General features: G+C 51.0%; 1 long non-coding RNA gene across 1 annotated transcript; it reads left to right on the top strand.

Moving 5' to 3' along the window:
- The first annotated feature begins 810 nt into the window (after positions 1-810).
- LOC114231426 (uncharacterized) lies at positions 811-5,356 on the top strand. The gene is made up of 4 exons (XR_008557820.1): positions 811-964; positions 1,042-1,105; positions 5,140-5,221; positions 5,297-5,356. It is a non-coding gene; the product is annotated as an uncharacterized LOC114231426 (long non-coding RNA).
- Positions 5,357-5,792: the final 436 nt, after the last annotated feature.

Here is a 5,792-nt window from a genome sequence, read left to right as displayed (position 1 = left end):
GCGGCGCCGACCGGGGCCTCGCCCGGCCGCGCGTCACAGCCAATCATAGCCCGCGCCGGGGACGCGCCGGCGAATCAGCGGCCCCCGAGCCACAACCAACCGGGGCGCGCCTGAGGTCGGACCGCAGCTGGATGCAGCTGGGCGCGGAAGCGAGGGGCGGTGGCGCGTCCCTGCCCGCCTCGCTCCGCCCCGGCCTGTGCCTGGGTGCCCGCCTCACGGAAACGCGGGCCTTGGCGCCTCCCAAGTCAGTCTTGGCTCACGGTCCGGTCCGGTGTAACCTGCCGAGGTCGTGCGCCGCCGCACCTGGAAACGGGCATTTCTTCAGCGCGCACCGCCAGGCGCCTACTGTGTGCAAGAAACGCGAGGGCGCCGGGCCCGGGCCAGGGGGCCAGCGCGTGGTGGACACTTGGAACAGAGCTCCCTAGCGGGAGCCTGTGTACGCTGGGCCAGCTTATGGAGCCCGCCCGCGTGCTGGGGTTCGAGGGCCGTGCGTACACCTGCTGTGGCCGCCCATGCCGTGCTCCTCGGAGGAGAAACGCCAGGGAGAGGACCCTAAACTGACGAGAATGACACTAGGATGCACTATGAGATTTGGTGAGCGCTTAATCTCTGTTAGGCGCCGGGCCCGGAGCTAGAGGGCAGGTTTCACTTATTCTTAATAACCGATGGTGTTGGTCTCCTCAGAGGCCCCTCTGACCACCCTGCTCAAAGTGCCCCTCCTCCAGTCACTGTGACATCACCCTGTTTTGTCTCACAGGGCCTGTCCTGGGCAATGAGCTTTGCAGTTCACACCCCACCCCCCCACCCCCAGCAGACAAAAAGCTCCCGAGGGCGAAGCAGGGCAAGGACTTGCTTTGTTCACAGCTGAACACCACATCTTAATCCGAGTAGGGCACATGATCGGCTCAGTAGATGCTTGCTGAATGAACTAAGGCACAGTCACATGCTTTTACTCCCTCAGCAGGTAGATGACATGGGCAGGGTTTCACCTGGGTCCAGCCGACTGCAAAGTACACAGTTATTCACATGAGTTCCACACAGTGTCACCAAACGGAAGCCGCCTCAGAGGCCATGGAAAGACCCAAGAGGGGAGCAAGAAAGGGAGGTAAGACCCAGCTTGTGGAAGCTCCATTCTGCCCTGGTTCCTGAAGGTTTAAACCCTGGATTCCTCAGCTGCTGGTCGCCCCAGACACCTTAGGTCTGTTTCCTCAGGGTTCCTGCTGTGGGCAGCCTCTGTCCCTCGCCAGGCCCATGCTCCCTCCCTGCTTTCTTCACCTCCTTCAAGGAAACAGAAGTTCATTTCGATGGCGGGGACAGATTGCAGCCCAGCTCGTGGTGAATTCTGGAGAAACTGGGAGGGCTTGCTGTCCTTTATTGACACATTTGGATTCTCAACCCAGGGGCTTAAGGGCAGCTTGCCTTCGTGGGGGCTGGATCTCAGATTTCAGAGAAATACCCTCCAAAGTTTAAAAAAAATTATTGATTTTTTTTTTACAGAGAGGAAGGGAGAGGGTAGAGAGTTAGAAACATCGATGAGAGAGAAACATCGATCAGCTGCCTCCTGCACCCCTCCTAATGCGGATGTGCCCGCAACCAAGCTACATGCCCTTGACTGGAATCGAACCTGGGACCCTTGAGTCCGCAGGCCGACGCTCTATCCACTGAGCCAAACCGGTCAGGGCCCAAAGTTTTCTGTATGTGTCCCAGACTTCCAAACTATCTGAGGTGGCTGGCTACTGCTGGTGTCTGGTGTCTGGAGCCCTCCTAGTGGCCAGCACCATGAATGACAGACGAACAGACAGCCTGAGATCATCCATCCATCTATCCATCCATCCATTCCACACACGTTTATTAAGCATCAACCTGACCCAGACACTGTTCTAGGGAAATAGTAGGAGACATGACAGAGTCTCCAGGGAGGTAGGGATGTGGGGTTCAGGGAAGGCCTGCTCAGGAAAGTGACATTTGAATCAAGACCTAAAGGACGTGAGGGAGCAAACCTTGTGCAAATATCTTGAGATAAATGGTTCAAAGCAAAGGGAACAGCAAGGACAAAGTTCCTGCGGCAGGAACTTGCTTGTGATTTCCAGAACAGCAAGGAGGCCCGTGAGACAGGAGTTAGGTAAGAGGCAGGGAGGTGGAGGAGGTGAGGTCAGAGAGGAAGGGAGAGGGGCAGATGGGGTAGGGCCTTGAGAGGGACTAAAGAGTCCTTGGTTTTTACTTATAAAATGATCTGGGAAGTTTCTTCCCTCTAGGGTTTTGAATACAGGAATTACATGACCTGATTTATATTTGAAAAAATAGTTTTTGTTTTTAATATGTAGAACATTCATATGCTTTGAAAATCAAAATTATATATATACTAGAGGCCCAGTGCACGAAATTCGTGTACGGAGGGGGTGTGTCCCTCAGCCCAGCCTGCACCCTCTCCAATCTGGGACCCCTCGAGGGATGTCCGACTGCCCATTTAGGCCCGATCCCACCGGACATCCCTCTCACAATCCAGGATTGCTGGCTCCCAACTGCTTGCCTGTGTGCCTTCCTGATTGCCCCTAACTGCTTCTGCCTGCCAGCCTGATCACCCCCTAACCACTCTCTTGCCAGCCTGATTGATGCCTAATTGCTCCCCTGCCAGCCTGTTTGCCCCTAACTGCCGTCCCCTGCAGGCCTGGTCACCCCTAACTGCCCTCCCCTGCAGGCCTGGTCCCCCCCCAACTGCTCTCCACTGCAGGCCTGGGTCCCCCCCAACTGCCCTCCCTTGCAGGCCTGGTGACCTCCCAACTGCCCTCCCCTGCTGGCCATCTTGTGGTGGCCATCTTTTGTCCACATGGAGGCAGGATCTTTGACCACATGGGGGCACCCATCTTGTGTGTTGGTCAATCTGCATATTACTCTTTTATTAGATAGGATTGAAGCCTGGTGCATGGGTGGGGGCCAGCTGGTTTGCCCTGAAGGGTGTCCTGGATCAGGGTGGGGTTCCCTTGGGGTGTGGGGCAGCCTGGGCGAGGGGCCTGTGGTGGTTTGCAGGCCGGCCATGCCCCCTGGCGAGCCAAGCGGAGGACCTGGTATCTGGAATTTATTTATCTTCTACAATTGAAACTTTGTAGCCTGGAGTGGAGCCAAGCCTCCTGCTTGCTCCGTGGTGGCAGCCTTTTCTATTGGGATTTATGTATCTTCTATAATTGAAACTTTGTAGCCTGGAGCGGAGGCCAAGGCAGGCCAGGGCTTCAGAAGCTTGGCTTCCTCTATCGCCAGGGGCAACCCTAGCCTCCTGATCTTTCCAGCTCCGTGGCTGCCACCATTTCTGTTTGGATTTATTTATCTTCTATCATTGAAACTTTGTAGCCTTGAGTGGAGGCCTAAGCTGGCAAGGGCAGGCGGAAAGCTTGGCTTCCTCCATTGCCAGGGAAACCCAAGCATCCCTCCTGCTCTCTGTGGCCGCAGCCATCTTGGTTGGGTTTATTTGCATATTCACTCCTGATTGGCTTATGGGCGTGGCTCTTGGGCATGGCGGAGGTATGGTCAATTTGCATTTTACTCTTTTATTAGATAGGATGTATATATATTATTTCATATAATAGTATAGAATCATTATTATTCTTTGTCTAGCTTCTTTCAGTTAACATAATGTGTTCAAGGTTCATCCATGTTGTAGTACTTCATTTCTTTTATGGCTGAATAACATTTCATTGTATGGATAGACCACATTTTGCTTCTGCATTCAGTTGATAGACATTTGAGTTGTTCCCACTTTTTGGCTGTTATAAAGACTGCTGTTGTGAGCATTCATGTACACATTTTTGGGTGGACATCCATTTTCATTTCTCTTGGGTATATATATACCTAGGAGTGGAATTGCTGGATCCTATGGTAACTATGTTTAGTTTTTTGAAGAGCTGCCAAACTATTTTCCATGGCAGCTGCGCCATTTTACATCCCTACCAGCAATACATGAGGGTTCCAATTGCTCCACATCCTCACCAACATTTGTTATTTTCCATGTCTTTGGTTATACCACCCTAATGACTGTGAACTGATGATCTCATGGTGGTTTTCATTTACATTTTCCTAATAATTAATGATGGTGAGCATCTTTTCATGTGCTAATTGGCCATTTGTACATTTTTTTTTGAGAAATCTTTTGACCATTTAAAAATTGAGTTATTTGTCTTTGTTGTTAAATTGTAAGGATTCTTTATATATTCTGGACCCTAGACCCTTATCAGATATATGATGTACAAATATTTTCTCTCATTCTGTTGGTGGTCTTGTCATTTTCTTGATAATGTCCTTTGGTAACTCAAAAAGCTTTCACTTTTGATGAAGTCCAATTTATCTATTTTTTACTTTGTGCTTTAGGTCTCATATTTCCTCATTCTTTTTTTTACAACTTCATTGTATGCTACTGTGTGGCTGGACCATAATTCATTTAATTCGTTGCCTATCAATGGACAGATACTTGGATTGTTTCCTGTCTTTATGTTATAAACCTTTTACATAATGTCATTTGGCAAGTGAAGGTAGATCAATGGGACACACTCTTGAAATGGGGTTGCTGTGACAAATGTTAAATGCCTTTGTTATTTTGGTAGATATAGACAAATCTATCAATAGGTAGGTAAGTAGATATCGCCATTGGAATCATATGCAAATTTATACTCCCACAAAACTGTTCAGGAGTGCCTGTTCCCCACAGCCTTGCCTGCAGAATGTGGCTACTAAAGTGAGATTAAAAATTCAGTCCTTCAGTCCTGGATGGTGTTGCTAAGTGGTTAGAGCATCAGTCTTGGGTTCAATTCCAGGTCAAGGGCACTAACTAGGTTGCAGGTTTGATCTCTGACTCTACTGGGGGCACATGCAGGAGGCAACCAGTCTGTTTCTCTCTTTCACATGGATGTTCCTCCCCCTACCCCCTCCTTTCCACTCTCTGAAAACCAATGGAAAAAACCCAATTAAAAATAAATAAATAATAAATAAAAATTCAGTCCTTCAGTAGGTTTCAAGTGCTCAGTCGTGACACGTGGCTGGTGGGTAATGAGTCGGACAGTGCAGCGGGGGAACATTTCCGCCATCGCAGAACGTTCTATTGGACAGTCTGGTAAAGCATCGTACAGTGACCCTGACTTTACATTTTAATAGGATTCCTCTGGCTGTGTGTGTGGAACGAACTCGGGACCGTGCTGGGGCCGGATCCAGGGAGGAGGTGACGGCAGTCGCCCAGGTAGGAGGGGATGGCGGATCAGACCACGGTGACTGTGGAGGTGGAGAAGTGGTTGACTCTGGATGTGTTTTGAAGGTGGAACAGCCAGGATCTGCTGGTCGATGAGATGGGGGAGGAAGGGAAAGTGAGGTGAAGGGCAGTTGGAAGGAGCCCAGGCTTTGGAGCGTGGAGTTTCGCAGCTGTGTTTCTGAGCCTTACAAGGCTTACTGCAAGGTTCACAGTGCCTGGCAGGCAGGGGCCCCTGCAGAGGTGATTGTTACCTCCCGCTGCTGTTACACTTGACTAGGAAGGTGGTGGGATGAGATCCACACCTCACCTGGCCTTCAAGGCCCTGCTGAGTGGGTGCTGCCGACTCTCCCGTTTCCACTCCTGACATCTACTCTCAGGAGAGTGCAGGGGCTCCACTGTACCTGCTTCCTAGTTCATGCTGTCCCCCCAGTCATGTGGCTGGCTCCTGCTCCTCCTTCAGGGTTCTGTCCTCTAGCTCCTCCTAGCTCTGAGGCTCAGGCTGCAAAGCTGCCTGAGATGGACACCCACAAGGTGTCATAGTATTGGGGGATGGGGCCTTCCA

The sequence above is a fragment of the Eptesicus fuscus genome, chromosome 12, assembly GCF_027574615.1.
Source record: "Eptesicus fuscus isolate TK198812 chromosome 12, DD_ASM_mEF_20220401, whole genome shotgun sequence".
Lineage (NCBI taxonomy): Eukaryota > Metazoa > Chordata > Mammalia > Chiroptera > Vespertilionidae > Eptesicus > Eptesicus fuscus.
This window is presented reverse-complemented; position numbering and strand designations above follow the sequence as displayed.